This window comes from Macaca fascicularis, chromosome Y (assembly GCF_037993035.2).
Source record: "Macaca fascicularis isolate 582-1 chromosome Y, T2T-MFA8v1.1".
In the NCBI taxonomy this organism is placed as follows: domain Eukaryota; kingdom Metazoa; phylum Chordata; class Mammalia; order Primates; family Cercopithecidae; genus Macaca; species Macaca fascicularis.
In genome coordinates this window covers 1,820,001-1,838,796 of record NC_132903.1, presented here as the reverse complement: position 1 = coordinate 1,838,796, position 18,796 = coordinate 1,820,001, and the positions used below count along the sequence as shown (strand labels likewise).

At 49.6% G+C, this 18,796-nt stretch overlaps 1 protein-coding gene and 1 long non-coding RNA gene across 13 annotated transcripts in view; one reads left to right on the top strand and one right to left on the bottom strand.

The window, feature by feature from the left end:
• LOC102121273 (polyprenol dehydrogenase) overlaps positions 1–18,796 on the top strand; it is a 389,469-nt gene that overhangs the window by 227,206 nt on the left and 143,467 nt on the right. The gene's annotated exons all lie outside the window — the stretch shown is intronic.
• LOC141409497 (uncharacterized) lies at positions 3,063–5,277 on the bottom strand. Its single transcript, XR_012430443.1, has 2 exons — positions 5,138–5,277; positions 3,063–3,229 (listed from the first exon to the last, which is right to left on the bottom strand). It is a non-coding gene; the product is annotated as an uncharacterized lncRNA (long non-coding RNA).

The following is an 18,796-nucleotide window of genomic DNA, read 5'->3' as shown; positions in this document are numbered from 1 at the left end:
TGTAAGGGAGGATCCTTCCTGCCTGTTTCCGCTCCTGGGAGCTCCAGGCATCCCTGGGCTTGTGGCCACATCACTCCATCTCTGCCTCCGTCTCCACGTGGCCGCCTCCTCTGTGTCTGTGTCTGCTCTTCCGTCTCTTATTGGGACACTAGTCATTAGATTTATGACGCACTCAAATATTCCGCGATGATCTCGTCTCAAGACTTTTACCTTAGTCACGTCTGGAAAGAACCTTTCTCCAAACAAGGTTCCATGAGGACTCCGCTTTTGGGGAGTCACAGTTCGACCGTAGCAATGACACATCCTGTTTTGAGGCTGACGAGGTGCGAGAGTTTGCAGCTCTTTTGTTTCCTGCGGTTTCTGGAGTCCTGCCCTCTGTCTGCACGGTGTGGAGTGCAGGGTGGTGAATACCTTCAGCGTTAGCTCGGGACAAAAACCTTCTTCAGTCCTCGAGCTGTAGCCGAGTGTTGGTACCTGTGCTAATATCTCAGTTCAGTTAGGAAGAAGGAACCTCTGTCTTTAAAAAGGAAAGAAAATCAATCAATCAATAAAACGGCTGGGTGCGCTGGCTCGCGCCTGTCATCCTAGCACTGTGGGAGGCCGAGGTGGGCAGATGACGAGGTCAGGAGTTGGAGACCAGCCTGGCTGATGTGGTGAAACCCTGTCTCTATTAAAAATACAAAAAAATTAGCCGGGCGTGGTGGCGGGTGCCTCTAATCCCAGCTACTCGGCAGGCTGAGGCAGGAGAATTGCTTGAACCTGGGAGGCGGAGGTTGCAGTGAGCCGAGATCATGCTACTGCACTCCAGCCTGGGCAACAGAGTAAGACTCCGTCTCAAAAAAAAAAAAGAAGGCGGCTTATAAAAGAGATCGCCTGCATGAAAGCAATAAGCCACAGTCATCTGGAGGAAAAACAGGTTTTCTGTGTTGATGTTGTGTATTCTCTGGAAAGGTTGAACAGCTTTGATGAACACATTCTGCCAAACCTGAATGTGTTCTTTACGACCCCAGGGAAGATGATGCGGAAAACGGCTGTGGCACCTAACGGAACGACAGTCATTACTGTACAGATGCGGCGACCTCATTCCCAGGTCGGAACATCAGGGCCCCCAGGGTGTGCGGCTGAGCGCCAGGCGTTCCCCTCCAGACAAGGAGCGAGGTCGTTTCTGAGAGGAACGAATAACATTTGGATCTTTTCATCTTTCCTTTCATGACACACCAAACAGTGAAAGAGACAAACACTGGGGGAAGTGTGTGCTCACTCGAGTTCAACTCCTTCAAGAAATAATCTTTAAAATAAAATCGAGGGCCGGGCGCGGTGGCTCACGCCTGTCATCCCAGCATTTTGGGAGGCCGAGGCGGGCGGATCGCTTGAGGTCATGAGTTCGAGACCAGCCTGACCAACATGGTGAAACCCCGTCTCTACTGAAAATATAAAAATTAGCCAGATGTGGTGGTGCACACTTGTAATCCTAGCTACTCAGGAGGCTGAGACAGCAGAATTGCTTGAACCCAGGAAGCGGAGGTGCAATGAGCTGAGACTGCACCATTGTACTCCAGCCTGAGCGACAGAGCGAGAGTCCATCTCAAAGGAAAAAAAAAGGAAAAGAAAAGAAATAGCGTGCACAATAAATGCAATGTGTGCAAACATCCTAAAACCATCGTCCCGCATTTTCAGGCCATGGAAAAACTGTCTTCCGTGAAGCCAGTTCCTGTTGCCAAAAGGATGAAGGTCCTCCCCCTCCTTCTCCTTCCCGTCCTTCTCCCCCCTTTACCTCCTCCTGTCCCACCTCTGCCTCCTCCTCCCCTGCTCTCCCTCCTTCTTCTCCCCTCCTCTCTCCTCTTCTCCCTTCTCTCCCTCCTCCTCCTCCTCTCCTTCCTCTTCCTCCTCCTCTCCTTCCTCTCCCTCCTCCTCTCCTTCCTCTCCCTCCTCCTCCTCTCCTTCCTCTCCCTCCTCCTCCCCCTCCTTCCTCCCCCTCATCCCCCTCCTTCCTCTCCCTTCTCCTCCCCCTGCTTCCTCTCCCTCCTCCTCCCCTTCCTTCCTCTCCCTCCTCCTCCCCCTCCTTCCTCCCCCTCCTCATCCCCCTCCTTCCTCTCCCTCCTCCTCCCCCTGCTTCCTCTCCCTCTTCCTCTCCTTCCTCCTCTCCCTCCTTCCTCTCCCTCTTCCTCTCCCTCCTCTCCCTCCTCCTCCTCTCCTTCCTCTCCCTCCTCCTCCTCTCCTTCCTCTCCCTCCTCCTCCCCCTCCTTCCTCTCCCTCCTCCTCCTTCCTCTCCCTCCTCCTCCCCCTCCTTCCTCTCCCTCCTCCTCCCCCTCCTTCTTCTCTCTCTTCCTCTCCCTCCTCCTCTCCCTCCTCCTCCTCCTCTCCTTCCTCTCCCTCCTCTCCCTCCTCCTCCTCTCCCTCCTCTCCCTCCTCCTCCTCTCCCTGCTCTCCCTCCTCCTCCTCTCCCTCCTCTCCCTCCTCCTCCTCTCCCTGCTCTCCCTCCTCCTCCTCTCCCTCCTCTCCCTCCTCCTCCTCTCCCTCCTCTCCCTCCTCCTCCTCTCCCTCCTCTCCCTCCTCCTCCTCTCCCTCCTCTCCCTCCTCCTCCTCTCCCTCCTCTCCCTCCTTCTCTCCTTCCTCTTCCTCCTCTCCCTCCTCCTCCTCTCCCTCCTCCTCCTCTGCCTCCTCTCCCTCCTCCTCCTCTCCTCCTCTCCCTCCTCCTCCTCTCCCTCCTCCTCCTCTCCCTCCTCCCCCTCCTCCTCTCCCTTCTCCTCCCCTTCTTCTCTCCCTCCTCCCCCTTGTCCTCTTCTCCCTTGTCCTCCTCCTCCTCTTCTTCTCCCTCCTTCCCCTCGTCCTCCTCCTCTCCCTCATCCTCCTCCTCCCCCTCCTCTCCCTCGTCCTTCTGCTCCTACCGATATGGTGAAACCCTGTCTCTACTGAAAACGTAAAAATCAGCTGGATGTGGTGGCGCAAGTGAAACTTGAATGAAAGATGCAGGTTTTTGGTCCCGTGGTCAGGGAAGGAGTTTGGAGGAGGAGGAGTGACCTTTTTACTGATCAGTTGTGTTTGGACCTTACAGCCTCCTGTGGAGAGCGTAGCCACTTTATTCATTTCTCACCTCTCCAAGTGGCCACTTTGGTGCCAGCTGGGGCTGCGTCTGTGCTTAGTAGCCATAGCAGTCCAGCAGCACATTTAAACACATGGCAGCTTGCAGTGTGTGGCTTCCAAATTTTTTTAACGTCCAGGAATAATGCTATAAAGACAAAAGTCAGATTTAGTTCATTTGAGCTTATTTTCATAACGTCATCTCATAACTTCATCTTGTTTTTCTTTTCTTTTCTTTTTTTTTTTTTGAGATGGAATCTCGCTCTGTCACCCAGGCTGGAGTGCAGTGGTGCGATCTCGGCTCACTGCAGCCTCCACTTCCTGGGTTCAAACGATCCTCCTGCCTCAGCTTTCCAAATGGCTGGGATTACAGGCGTGCACAACCATGCCCAGCCAATTTTTGTACTTCTAGGAGAGACAGGGTTTCACTGTGTTGGCCAGGCTGTCCTCAAACTCCTGACCTCGGGATCTGCCCATCTCGTCCTTTCAAAATTCTGGGATTACAAGCGTGAGCCACCGCACAGAGCCTCCAAATGTTTTTTTTCTCCAGGAATAGTCCTTTAAACACAAAAATCAAAATTAGTTTGGGCTTATTATTTTCATAACTTCATCTCTTTTTTTTTTCTTTTGAGACAGAGTCTCACTGGAGTACAGTGATACGATCTTGGCTCACTGCAACCTCCACCTCCCAGGTTCAAGCAATTCTGCTGCCTTAGCCTCCTGAGTAGCTGGGATTACAGATGCCCGCCGCCACGCCCAGCTAATTTTTATATTTTTAGTAGAGATGGTGTTTTACCATGTTGGTCAGGCTGATCTGGAACTCTTGACCTCGTGATCCACCCACTTCGGCCTCCCAAAGTGTTGGGATTACAGGTTGAGCCACTGCGCCTGGCCCTTTTTTTTTTTTTTTTTTTGCTACTGGCACAATGTATAACTCTTTTGAAGTTCTGCATGAGAACATAGCAGACAGATTTCAAGGTACCAGTTATGAGCTCTGACCATAGCAGGGGTGGACAAACTTCTTAAAAGGTCAGGTAGTGGGCCTGGCGTGGTGGCTCACGCCTGTAATCCCAGTACTTTGGGAGGCCGAAGCCAGCAGATCGCCTGAGGTCAAGAGTTTGAGACCAACCTGGCCAACGTGGCGAAACCCCGTCTCCTCTAAATATACAAAAAATTAGCCAGGTGTAGTGGTGTGTGCCTGTAATCCCAGCTACTCAGGAGGCTGAGGCAAGAGAATCTCTTGAATCCAGGAGGCAGAGTTTGCAGTGAGCCGAGATTGCGCCACTGCACTCCAGCCTGGGTGACGGAGCAAGACCCCATCTCAAAAAAAAAAAAAACACATGGGGAAATCTGTCAAGTTCTTTGGGTCCCATGATCGCTGCCACAACTACTCAATATGTAGTAAATGAATGGGCATGTTCCGTGTTCTACTAAGAATCTTGAGGGACACTGAGATTTAAATGTATATACTCACCGTGTGTCACAAAATACAGTTGACCGGGCCGGGCACAGTGGCTCACAGCTGTCATCCCAGCACTCTGGGAGGCCGAGACGGGCGGATCACCTGAGGTCGGGAGTTCAAGACCAGCCTGACCAACATGGGGAAACCCCGTCTCTACTAAAAATACAAAAAATTAGCTGGGCGTGGTAGTGCACACCTGTAATCCCAGCTACTCATGAGGCTGAGGCAGCAGAATTGCTTGAATTGGTGAGCTGGAGATTGTGGTGAGCCAAGATCATGTCATTGCACTCCAGCCAGGGCAACAAGAGTGAAACTCGTCTCAAAAAAATAAAATAAAATACAGCTGACCCTTGAACAACACGGGGGTTAGGGGTGCCAACCTCCATGCAGTTGAAAAATCTATGCATAAGTTCTGACTCCTCTAAAAGTTAAGTACTCGTAGTGACTCTTTACCAGAAGCTTTATTTGTAACACACAGAGTCAATTAATACGTATTTTGTATGTTACGTGTATTGTATACGGTATTCTTACAATAAAGTCAGCTAAAGAAGAGAAAATTCTAAGGAAGAGAAGAGAAAATATTTTACTACTTACTAAGTGGAAGTGGATCATCATAAACGTCTTCATCCTCTTTTTTGTTTTTTGAGACACAGTCTCTCTCTGTCGCCCAGGCTGGAGTGTAATGGCGTGATCTCGGCTCACTGCAACCTCCGCCTCCCGGGTTCAAGCAATTCTTCTGTCTCAGCCTCCCAAGTAACTGAGATTACAGGCACATGCCACCACACCTGGCTAATTTTTGTATTTTTAGTAGAGACGCGGTTTCACCGTATTGGCCAGGCTGGTCTCCAACTCCTGACCTTGTGATCTGCCCGCCTCAGCCTTCCAAAGTGCTGGGATTATAGGCGTGAGCCACCGCACTCTGCAGGAGTAGGGAGACGAGGGGGAGGAGGAGGGGGAGGAGGAGGGGGAGGAGGGGGAGGAGGGGGAGGAGGAGGGGAGGGGACGAGAAGGGAGAAGGAGTCATTTCAGGGGTGAAAGTCCACGTAGGTGAATCTGCTCAGTTCAGATGTCTGTTGTCCGACAGTCAACTGTGTTCTCCTTCTTTTGATTTTTTTTTAACCAACTGTTCAAAAGATGTGGAAATAGTTTTTTGGTTTACCAGGTGCACAGAAATAGGCAAGGGGCTGGATTTTGCTGGAGGGCTGCAGTTGACCAGCTCCTGGGTTAGAGCATTACAATTGTCAGTGGGCACACAAGGTAATGAACTGATTCTAGAAAACATGAGGCCTTGTTTCTGGAAAGGGGTGCTGATCCTGACCCCAAGAGAGGGCTCTCGGATCTCGTGCAAGAAGGAATTTGGGGCGAGTCCATAGAGTAAGTGAAAGCAAGTTGATTAAGAAAGTACAGGAATGAAGAACGGCCACTCCATCGGCAGAGCAGCCCCGAGGGCCACTCCATCGGCAGAGCAGCCCCGAGGGCCACTCCATCGGCAGAGCAGCCCCGAGGGCCGTCTGTTGGTGATGTTTACGGTTATTTCTTGATTCTGTGCTAAACAAGGGAAAGATTCTTCTGAGTTTTCTGAGAAAGGGGTGGGCAGTTCTGGGAAGCGAGGGTTCCTCCCCTTTTTGACCGTATAGGGTAACTTCCTGGCATTGCTGTGACAGCTGTAAACTGCCGTGAGGCTGACGGAAGTGTCTTTTAGCAGCGAATGCATCAGAGTTAGCGTATAATCAACAGTGAGGAAGGCCAGAGGTCACTCTCGTCGCCATCTTGGTTTTGGTGGGGTTTGGCCGGCTTCTTTACCGCAACCTGTTTTACCAGCAAGGTCCTTATGACCTGTATCTTCTGCCGATCTCCTCTCTCTCATCCTGTGACTTAGAACACCTCAACCTCCTGGGAATGCAGCCTGGCAGGTCTCAGCCTCATTTTTCCCAGCTCCTGTTCAAGTTAGAGTAGCTCTGGTTCAAACGCCTCTGACGCTATAACCCAAGGTGCAGGCTAAATCGAGAAGGAAACAATTTTTTTAAAAAATTGTGTGTTAAGTTCTGGGGCACATGTGCAGAACGTGCAGGTTTGTTACATAGGTATACACGTGCCATGGTGGTTTGCTGCACCCATCAACCCAAGATCTACATTAGGTATTTCTCCTAATGCTACCCCTCCCCTAGCCCCCAACCCCCTGACAGGCCCTGGTGTGTGATGTTCCCCTCCCTGTGGCCATATGTTCTCTTTGTTCAACTCCCACTGATGAATGAGATCATGCGGTGTGTGGTTTTCTGTTCCTGTGTGAGTTTGCTGAGAAGGATGGTTTCCAGCTTCACCCATGTCCCTGGAAAGGACATGAACTCGTCCTTTTTCATGGCTGCGTAGTATTCCATGGTGTATATGTGCCACAATTTCTTTATCCAGTCTGTCATTGATGGGCATTTGGGTTCATTCCAAGTCTTGCTATTCTGAACAATTCTTGTAGGGCCCCTCACATTTGAACATAATGGAACGGACAAATTCACTGAGTTCGGGCTTGGAAATGCCCGACCCATCCATCGTTTGTGCCCTGGTTCTGCTTGAGCTTGTGGGATTTGCGCTGCTCTTGGCATATTCTGTGGACAAACTGCTTTTCCCCAAGTCTGAGAAACGCCCCCTCCTCGCCTTCCCTCCTTGTCTCTCTTCCTTGCTGCCTTCACTTGCATGTTTTCTCCCAGTGATCTTGGGCTGTGACTGGTCTTGATGGTACAGCCACCACCCTCTTCCGTTGTGTGTTTTCAGAATGTCCGCTTCCCACTCAGAAAGTTTTCCTGGTAAACACTTGAATTTCCAATCCATGTGGTTCCTTCTAGTGACTTTCCTGTCCTGTGGACCAGAAAGCAGCAGCTGATCCGTTTCCCCGGGCGGCTTTCAGAGCACTTCTGGGTAGGGTCTTCCTCTTTGTCTCACTGCTTCCTGTGCTGCTTGTTACGGTCATGGTGTCCTTATCTGCCTGGACGGTATAGCAAGGAAATGAGGAGGAATCCTCAAGGACCCACTCCATCGTCACCCCTTCCTGTCCTGTGGACCAGAAAGCAGCAGCTGATCCGTTTCCCCGGGCGGCTTTCAGAGCACTTCTGGGGAAGGTCTTCCTCTTTGTCTCACTGCTTCCTGTGCTGCTTGTTACGGTCATGGTGTCCTTATCTGCCTGGACGGTATAGCAAGGAAATGAGGAGGAATCCTCAAGGACCCACTCCATCGTCACCCCTTCCTGTCCTTCCATGCCAACCAGTGATCATGTGCATTCATCTGGCTGGAGGGGCATTGTTTTTTTCTTTTTTGAGGTGAGGTCTCACTGTGTTGCCCAGGCTGGAGTGCGGTGGCAGAGTCATAGCTCACTGCAGCCTTGACCTTCTGGGCTCAAGTGATCCTCCCACCTCAGCCTCCCAAGTAGCTGGGACTACAGGCGTGCACCACCATCACCACAGCCAGCTACTTTTTTTTTTTTTTTCTGTATTTTTGATAGACACAAGGTTTCATCGTGTTGCCCAGGCTGGTCTTGAACTCCTGGGCTCAAGCAATCCTCCTGCCTCAGCCTCCCAAAGCTCTGGTATTACAGGCATGAGCCACTGCCCCTGGCCTTCAGGACTATCTTCAGACATCTGTTGTAGCCTCTTCATTTCTGCACATCCCTCCCCAGCGGAGACGCTCTCACAAATTGCTCACGAGAAAATTTGTTGCGGTCCCCAAAATCTTTCCCCTCAAACAGACTTCTGTTGAATTTCTCCCTGACAATGTAAATTAACAACTCGTCTTCACAAGTGCGGGACAAAGAGAAGACTGGAAATGATCTCTCCAGCCACCCTGGGACAAATGCATGTTTGACATCTTCCCCTTCTGTATGTTTACCTTGTCTCATGCAAAAGGGGATTCACTGTGCGTGAAATGAATTCATGACTGACTGTTCCTGTCCCCCCACTTTCACATGTAAAATGTGGATTCAGTGAGTGCCAATCACACCCTCACAAGAATGTAATCATTTGCCTCTTTTATCTACTTTCCTTTTTTTTTTCTTTCCTCTTTCCCTCCTGCCTGCTTTTTTCCCTTTATATACCAAAGCCCTCAAAACCATCCTTGGAAAAAGCACAGGGCCGGGCACAGTGACTCACGCCTGTAATCCCAGCACTTTGGGAGGCCAAGACAGACAGCTCACGAGGTCAGGAGTTCGAGACCAGCCTGACAAACATGGTGAAACCCCATGTGTACTGAAAATACAAAAATGAGCCAGGCGTGGTGGTGTGCATTTGTAATCCCAGCTACTCGGGAGGCTGAGGCAGGAGAATTGCTTGAACCCAGGAGGCAGAGGGTGCAGCGAGCTGAGATGGCGCCACTGCACTCCAGCCTGGGTGACAGAGGGAGACTCTGTCTCGAAAAGAAAAGAGCAGAGCAGAGCAGAGGCACGGACCACAGATCCTATGGTGACTTGTGTCTGTTTTTCCTAGGCTGGGGCATATTCTCAGCTGTGGCAAAATTAACCTCTAAACTAATGGAGACTTTGATTCAAAACTTTGAGTTAATGCAGTTATGCCTGAAGTTGCAAGTTTTTGAATTTTTGCCGTCAGATCTTGGCGATGACCTTGAGCAGTAGGATATAATAACTCCCACATGCTTAGCGTTCCGATAATGGAACACTAGGCATACGTGGGTTTAATCAAAGGAGAGATCATCTGTGGTGGACCTGCCTTAAAGAGGGTGAGATGAATGCATAATTCTTCTTCTTCAAAGAAACCTGAGACGGCCTCAGAGATCCTTTTGCTGGGTTTTTATTTTTTATTTTTTTGAGACAGAGTCTCACTCTATCACCCAGGCTGGAGTGCAGTGTCACAATCTCCGCTCACTGCAACCTCCACCTCCCAGGTTCAAGCAATTCTCCTGCCTCAGCCTCCTGAGTAGCTGGGATTACAGGCGCCTGCCACCATGCCTGGCTCATTTTTGTATTTTTATTAGAGACGGTGTTTCACCATGTTGGCCAGGCTGGTCTTGAACTCCTGACCTCAGATGATCCGCCCACCTCAGCCTCCCACAGTGCTGGGATGACAAGCGAGAGCCGCCGCACCCCGCCCTTTTTGCTGGTTTTGAAGAAGCAAACTCCCAAAGACAAGGAGCTGAGGGTGTCACCGCAAGTGGAGAGCCCCATTGTCTGACGGCCAAACAGAAAACGAGACTTGGCCGGGCACCAAGATGGCAGGTGTAAGCCCCTGCGCCTAGCCTAAGACCCCATCTTTTCGATGGCTTCTCAGCCATAGTGTTTCATGGCAAGGATAAATTTCAGCACAGAAGAAGCTCCAGGCAAAGTCCTGATGACGAAGTTCTGGTCTTTTTATCTTGCCCAAATTCCTGACTCGGGTCTGGGGAGTTCTCATCAGATGGGTTTTATTTAACCCCATGTATGGTAGCTTACTTTCCAACGCGGCTCTGGCATAACATCATGAGACAAGGAAAAACAACATATTTAACCCCAAAGGATATTTCCTGGCCATACCTTGAAATGGCCCTGACAAGTCTCTTGTGGGAAAAATCCACATTCTATACAGACCTGCCTTTCCTCCCTCCCTCTCTTACCTCCCTTCCCTCCCTTCCCTCCCTTCCCTCCCTTCCTCCCTTCCTCCCTTCCTTTCCCCTTTCCTTCCTTCCCTCCCTTCCTCCCTCCCTCCCTCCTTCCCTCCTTCCCCCCTTCCCTCCCTCCTTCCCTCCCCCTTCCTTCCCTCCTTCCCTACCCCTTCCTTCCCTCCTTCCCTCCTTCCCTCCTTCCCTCCCCCTTCCTTCTCTCCTTCCCTCCTTCTCTCCCCCTTCCTTACCTCCTTCCCTCCCCCTTCCTTCCCTCCTTCCCTCCTTCCCTCCCCCTTCCTTCCCTCCTTCCCTCCCCCTTCCTTCCCTCCTTCCCTCCTTCCCTCCCCCTTCCTTCCCTCCTTCCCTCCTTCCCTCCCCCTTCCTTACCTCCTTCCCTCCCCCTTCCTTACCTCCTTCCCTCCTTCCCTTCCCCCCTCCTTCCCTCCCCCTTCCTTACCTCCTTTCCTCCCCCTTCCTTACCTCCTTCCCTCCCCCTTCCTTACCTCCTTCCCTCCCATCCCTCCCCTCCCTTCCCCTCCCCTCCCCTCCCCTCCCTTCCCCTCCCCTCCCCTCCCCTTCCTTCCTTCCTTCTTCCTTGTTCCTCCTTGTTCCTTCATTCCTTCCTAGATCTAGGACATAATCAACTAAGAGCCAGGCACCCTTTTAGGTCTGATAAGAAATGTTTACAACCTACTCTCTCTGAAGTCTCCTGTATGAGAGCTCCCTGTGCACAATAAAACTTGGTTCCCACAATCCTTTATCTCCACCTGGACATTTCTTTTCTGTTGATTCCAGGTCTTCAGATAAACTCAACCAGTTGTCAACCAGAACATATTTAAACTTACCTAAAGCCTGGCAGCCCCGAGGTTGAGTTGTCCCGCCTTTCTCAACCAAACCAATGTCTTTCTGAAATGCATTTGATTGATGTCTTATGCCTCCCTAAAATATTAAAATCAAGCTGTGCCCCGACCACCTGGGATACATGTTCTCAGGACCTCCTGAGGGCTGTGTCACAGGCTATGGTCGCTCATATTTGGCTCAGAGTCAATCTCTTCAAACATTTTACAGAGTTTGACTCTTCATCAACAGTCACAAATCAATACATGGAAGTTATGCGTTGATTTGACCTAAAAAGTGGTATCTGGGACTGGGCGCAGTGACTTACGACTGTAATTCCAGCACTTTGGGTGGCCGAGGCGGGCGGATCACTTGAGGTCAGTAGTTCGAGACCAGCCTGGCTAACACTGTGAAATCCTGTCTCGACTAAAAATACAAAGAAGTACCCGGGCGTGGTGGCACGTTCCTGTAATCCCAGCTACTCGGGAGGCTGAGGCAGGAGAATCACTTGAACCCGGGAGGCAGAGGTTGCAGTGAGTTAAGATCACGCCACTGCAGTCCAGCCTGGGCAACAAGAGTGAAACTCCGTCTCAAAAAAAAAAAAAAAGCTATCTTGAAGCTGGGCAGGGGGTGGGGTTGCTTACAGGAACAAGGTGGATTTGAAGGCTTTTGGACTTGCAGTTGGTTAAGGACGTGGAGCTTTGTCTGAAGACTTGGGGTCAGCGGTAAAAGCACGTTGGATGCGGCCCATGGGCAGGACCTCCCCCAGGACCCTCCAGAAGAAATTTAGAGCAAGGAACAGGGGTCAGAGTTCAGTCGCTCCCTCTCCCACATGGAGGCCTTCTGCCAGCGGATTCCATAGGGTACAGGTGGGAGTTTCTTCCTTTGTTTTATTATAAGTTCTGGGGCACAGGTGCAGAACGGGCAGGTTTGTTCCATACGTAGACACGTGCCATGGTGGTCTGCTGCCCCCTCAACCTGTCACCTACATTAGGTGTGTGTCCTAAGGCTCTCCCTCCCCTGCCCCCCAGCCCCTGACAGGCCCTGGTGTGTGATGTTCTCCCCCCCGTGTCCATGTGATCTCATTGTTCGGCTCCCACTTACGCGTGAGAACATGCGGTGGTTGGTTTTCTGTTCTTGTGTGAGTTTGCTGAGAACGATGGTTTCCAGCTTCATCCATGTCCCTGCAAAGGACATGAACTCATGCTTTTTTGTGGCTGCATAGTGTTCCATGGTGTCTATGTGCCACCTTTTCTATCATTGATGGGCATTTCGGTTGCTTGCAAGACTTTGTTATTGTGAATAGTGCTGCAGGAAACATACGTGTACACGTGTCTTTATTGTAGAATGACTTATAATCCTTTGGGTATATACCCAGTAATGGCATTGCTGGGTCAAATGGTATTTGTGGTTCTAGATCCTTGAGGAATCGCCACACTGTCTTCCACGGGGGTAGAACTAATTTACACGAGGTGTGAGTGTCTGCACACTACCTCAGGGACAGATGCTAAGATGTTCTCTTTAGTTTGTACAGGGAAGGAAACATCCCTGACGGTTCATTTCCTTGGTTATTATTTTAACCTACTATTACCTTCTTGTTTATCGAGTAGCTCATTGACGTCTCCCAGCCAGCGAAGTGCCTGCAATTTCCCTCCTGGAAGAAGCTCAAGGTCTCCCTTGAGTTCCATGCTGGGTCGGGGGTGGAGGGAGGTTCCTGCTGTGCCCCTGAGAAGGGTCCGGGCCGGCCTCGGTTCCTCCAGCTTTGTCTTCGGCGCCATGAGCGGACAGATACTATCGCCGCTTACGGGGCGTGCAGCGTGGGGGGCGGTGGTGGTGGTGGGGATTTTGTTGCGGTTGGATTTTCCCGGCTTTTTCCATTTTGAGCCCAGGAGCGTTACTCTTCAAGCTTTTAAATGTGAACACAGTGGGAAACGGCTTCTTAGGAATTACGTTTTAACTGGTTCCAGTGTATCCAGAGAGCAGCCAGCATGTAGACCCTTGGTAACTTCTTTTGGATGTTCCCGATGTGTAAACTACCCAGAGCATTAAATCTGCGCTAATTAGCAATCCAGGCTGCTCATCCAAGCTCCCCTGAAGTTTACTTTTAGCCCAGTCCTGTGGGTGGATAATGTGAACGCATTCCCAGGAGGACGATTTCCCTCCTTGGAGACAGAATTGTTCTGGAAAGCGTTTCCCAAGTCCCCGTTTCCACGGCAACACCAGGATTGACGTCTCGCCCTCCCAGGGTAGTGTCTTGTCTTCCAAAGCCTTTCTTTCCGCTTTACTCACACAAGCACTTTGGGGCATCTGCTCTTTGCCTCGGGGGTGGGTCAGCGGTGCTTTCATTTTAATCATCTTTTCTAGGCCAGACCTGGGAGTCATAGAACAAGTTTAATTATCTGGGCACGTTACCATCCTGACAACACTGTTCACAGAGTTTATCCTGAAGGTGGTTTCTGAGGGCAGCCGTGTATCCCAGGAGCATTGTTTTCACTTGAGTTGTGTGGTATGGTGTATCCCAAGTGCTCAAGTGAGTTGTGTGGTATGGTGTATCCCGAGTGCTCAAGTGAGTTGTGTGGTACGGTATATCCCGAGTGCTCAAGTGAGTTGTGTGGTATGGTATATCCCAAGTGCTCAAGTGAGTTGTGTGGTATGGTGTATCCCAAGTGCTCAAGTGAGTTGTGTGGTATATGGTGTATCCCAAGTGCTCAAGTGAGTTGTGTGGTATATGGTATATCCCAAGTGCTCAAGTGAGTTGCGTGGTACGGTATATCCCAAGTGCTCAAGTGAGTTGTGTGGTACGGTATATCCCAAGTGCTCAAGTGAGTTGTGTGGTATGGTGTATCCCAAGTGCTCAAGTGAGTTGTGTGGTACGGTATATCCCAAGTGCTCAAGTGAGTTGCGTGGTGTGGTGTATCCCGAGTGCTCAAGTGAGTTGTGTGGTACGGTGTATCCCGAGTGCTCAAGTGAGTTGTGTGGTACGGTGTATCCCGAGTGCTCAAGTGAGTTGTGTGGTACGGTGTATCCCGAGTGCTCAAGTGAGTTGTGTGGTGTGGTGTATCCCGAGTGCTCAAGTGAGTTGTGTGGTACGGTGTATCCCGAGTGCTCAAGTGAGTTGTGTGGTACGGTGTATCCCGAGTGCTCAAGTGAGTTGTGTGGTATGGTGTATCCCAAGTGCTCAAGAGGGAGAGGACGGCCTTCGTAGTAAACAGCGTGAAAACAAAGGCGTCACCCACTTACTTAATTTCATCCCACCATGTCACGCATCTCTCTCTCTCCCTGCCTCTCTTTCTCTCTCTCTCTCTCTTTCTCTCTCTCTGTCACAACCTCTGTCTCCTTCTCCTCTGTCTCTCTCTCATTCTATTCCTCTCTGTCCCTCTCTGTCCTGTTCTCTCTCTCTCCCTGCCTCTCTCTCTCTCCCTGCCTCTCTCTCTCTCCCTGCCTCTCTCTCTCTCCCTGCCTCTCTCTCTCTCCCTGCCTCTCTCTCTCTCTGTATGTCTCTCTCTCTCTCTCTGTTTCTCTCCCTCTCTGTCACAACCTCTGTCTCTCTCTCTCTCTCCTCCTCTGTCTCTCTCTCATTCTATTCCTCTCTGTCCCTCTCTGTCACTTTCTCTGTCTCTCTCCTGTTCTCTCCCTTTGTCTCTTGCTTCTTATCTCTGTCTCTGTTTCTGTGTCTCTCTCCTTTTTTTTTTGTTTTTTGAGAGAGAGCGTTGCTCTTCTCCCTCAGTCTGGGGTGCAGTGGAGCAACCTCGGCTCACTACAACCTCTGCCTCCTGGGTTCAAGCGATTCTCCTGCCTCAGCCTCCTGAGTAACTGAGATTACAGGCGCCCGCCAGCACGCTCCACTAGATTTTATATTTTTAGTAGAGACGGTTTCACCGTGTTGACCAGGCTGGTCTCGAACTCCTGACCTCAGGCGATCCACCCACCTCGGCCTCCCAAACGATTGGGATTACAAGTGTGCGCCACCGTGCCCGGCCTGTCTCGTATTCTTTCTTTCTCTATCTTCGTCTCTCGCTTTATTTGTGTGTCTCGCTCTGTCTGTCTGGCACACTCTCTGTCTCTTTCACTCTCTTTCTCTGCTTCTATTTAGGTGTCACAGTCTTTCTCAGTGTCTTTCCTCCGTCTGCTCTCTCTTTCTCTTCCATTCTCTCCCTCTGTTTCTCTGTCTTTTGTTCTTTTTTTCTCCCTCTTTTGCTTTCTCTCTCTTTCTGTCTCTCCTCTCTCTCTCTCACACACACACACACACACACACACACAGAGAATAATCTCGCTCCATCCTCTTTCGCAGTAGGTCTTAGGGGTAGATGGATATCTGCCCCATAACAAAGTGAATAGGATTTCGGGTCTCCAGAGAGGAGCTCCGTACCTGCATAACGACTAAGAGATACCGGTATTTCACCTTTATTTTTACATTGGGAAATATAGAGAAACGAGAGAGGAGGGGGTGACAACGAATCTGCCCTCCTTCCTGGCAAATTCCGGCAATTCAGGCACCCCGTTCCTTCCCTCCGGAAGAAAGGGAGGCCAGAGGCCATCATGAGCTTCATCCCTGCTCAAGACTTTGCAGGATGTGGCTGTATCAGCTCTTGGCTCCAAGAGCTGGGCTTTCTGTGTAGCGGGACGGCTCTTGCTACCTACAAGTGCAGGGAGAAGTGTCCCCCGGCTGCCGGCATCACGAAGGTTCCCGCTTCCTAGGACACTGGTGAATTTATTAGGGTGCGTCGGGAAGGGCAGCTGCAGACTGATTCAGGGGCTCTGTTGGCTGTGGGTAGATGCTTGAAAGCTGTTGCTGCTCTGAGCAGAGTGCCTTCTCCACAAGCGCTGCCTCCTGGTCTCAATGATGGGTTTTATATTAGTCTCAATGATGGGTTTTATATTATTTTGAGACGGGCTCTTGCTGTTTTCTAGGCTGGAGTGCAGAGGTACAGAGGCATAATCGTAGCTCGCTGCAGCCTCAACCTCCTGTGTTCTGTGCTCAAGCAGTCCTGCCACCTCAGCCTCCCAAGGAGCTGGGATCGCAGACATGCACCACCACACCCGGATAATTTTTTTTGTGTCCTTTTATAGAGGTAGGGTCTCGCTGTGTTGCCCAGGCTGCTCTTGGACTCCCGGCCTCAAGCACTCCTCCCACCTCGGCCTCTCAGAGTGCTGCGGTCACAGGGCTGAGCCTCCACACCTGGCCCTGATGATTTTCAGATTAGCCCAGTTGAGTTCCAAGGTTGACTGAGGTCGGATTTTCAGGTCGTGGTTACGGACACACATTGGATTTATTCTAGGAGCTCTTTAATAGCATTTCAGAATGGACAGCATTTCTGGAAATTAGCTTATTTTTTTTTTCTTAGCATTAAATACATTTGCTTTTGTATGTCTCAGTGGAAGATTTTTTTAAGTTTACATTTTTATGATTTTTTTCATCTGTGTATGTACATGTTACCCATCAAGCAATTCCTGCCCTCCTAGCAAATTTCTTCTGCTACCTGTTTTTCAGAATTTCTGTCAGAACAACATAAATTTCACAAATCAAATCACCTCAGACTCTTCGTCCAACCAGTCAGTATCAGGGCACTTACCTGTTCTTTCAAAGTCTAAAAGAATTTTCTAAAATACCTTCTGCACTCATCTAACCTTTCTTCATGCCATTCTTTCATTATTTTTTTCTCTTTTGCTTATAGCTGTTGGTCTGATTAGACCTTATTTTCTTGATTAAATTGGGATAATTACTATCTCTCAGAAAATTATTTCCTTGAGATTTTCACATTTTACTTACAAATGTAACATCAGGATACTAAGAATCAGAAAACATCATTTTAAAGCCTTTTTCATATAGTACAGTGTTTCCTATTTGTAATTTTGCATTTTCAGCCTCATTAAATATATTATTCACAGTCTTTTCTGGGACTTTGCCCTTCCTTCCTTCCTTTCCTCCTTCCACCCATCCTTTCCTCTTCCCCTTTCTCCCTCCCTCCTTTCCTCTCTTTCTTCCCTCCCTCCATTCATTCTTTCTTCCTCCCCTCCCCTCCCTTCCTTTCCCTTTCCCTTCTTTCCTTCCTTCCTTCCTTCCTTCCCTCCTTCCTTCCTTCCTTCCACAAATCCTTTCCTCCTGCTCTTTCTCCCTCCTCTTCTCCCTCCCCTTCTCCCTCCCCTCCTCCCTCCCTTCCTTTCTTCCTTCCCTCCTTCCATTCATTCTTTCTTGCTTCCTCCCACCCTCCTTCCCTCCCTCCTTTCTTCCCTCCCCCACAATGTTGATTCTGTTCATTTCTCCCTGCCCATCTAGGAGTTCTTGAAAAATATACTTGGATACTGTGTTATTCTGAAGAAAATGCTGTGGAAAATGGCCCATCCTATCATAGCTTCATCTCGATTCAGCACTTGGTTTATGATTTTCAAGTTATCCCCGTTGGGGTTACAAAGTTGGTTACACAGATCCAAACCATGCCTTCATAGGTGCCCATCCTCCTTGTTCCGTTAACGTTTTAGACTTGAATCATTGCTGTCTTGTGTGACTAGGGCCATTTCTACTTGGTTTTTGCTTGTTTGGCTGATAAATGTGAACGTTTTAACAATTGTTAAACAATCGTTTTAACCATTGTAATTCCTCCTTCTTAACACTCTGTATCTTTACCATCAAGATACAGACATCACTGAGATCACACCACTGCACTCCAGCCTGGGCGACAGAGCAAGACTCAGTCTCAAGGGGGAAAAAAAATATATATACACACACACACACACACACACACACATACATATATACACACACACACACACACACACACACATACATATATACACACACACACACACACACACACATAAATGATCACAATTAAGTGGGCTTCATTCCTGCCCTGTTCTTTGTCCAAACAGATGTTTCTGAATGTCAGGGGTGAAACTCAATTTCTAGCACCCAGTGAGCATTGTGCCTTCCCCTGCTGCAGTCCGTGATGCATGGGCTCGTCTTCCCCTAGGGATGCCAGCCATACCCTGTTCGCCTTACCCTTCCTACCAGTATCACCCTTGGTGCAAGGAAGCTCCTGAATGGATGCAAAAAAAGAGACGCTGATTGCAAGAATGCACAGATGCGGATTGCGAGAATGAGCAGAGCCCATTGGTTGCCTGTATTAGTCCGTTCTCACACTGCTCGAAAGAAATACCTGAGACTGGGCAATTTTTAAAAAATTTATTTTAAGTTCTGGGACACATGTGCAGGATTGTACATAGATAAACATGTGCCATGGTGCTTTGCTGCACCTGTCAACCCATCACTTAAGTATTAAGCCCAGCATGAATTAGCTATTTTTTCATTATTATACTTTAAGTTCTGGGATACATGTGCAGAATGTGCAGGTTTGTTCCATAGGTATACACATGCCATGGTGGTTTGCTGCACCCATCAACCCATCATCTACATTAGGTATTTCTTTTAATGCTCTCCCTCCCCTAGCCCCCACCCCACAACAGGCCCTGGTGTGTGATGTTCCGCTCCCTGTGTCCGTGTGTTCTCATTGATCAGCTCCCACTTATGAGTGAGAACATGCGGTGGTTGGTTTTCTGTTCTTGTGTGAGTTTGCTGAGAATGATGGTTTCCAGCTTCATCCGTGTCCCTGCAAAGGACATGAACTCATTCTTTTTCATGGCTGCATAGTATTCCATGATGTCTATGTGCCACATTTTCTTTATTCAGTTTATCGTTGATGGGCATTTGGGTTCATTCCAAGTCTTCACTGTTGTGAACAGTGCCACAATAAACGTACATGTGAATGTGTCTTTATAGTAGAATGGTGTATAATCCTTTGGGTATATGCCCAGTAATGGGATTGCTGGGTCAAATGGTGTTTC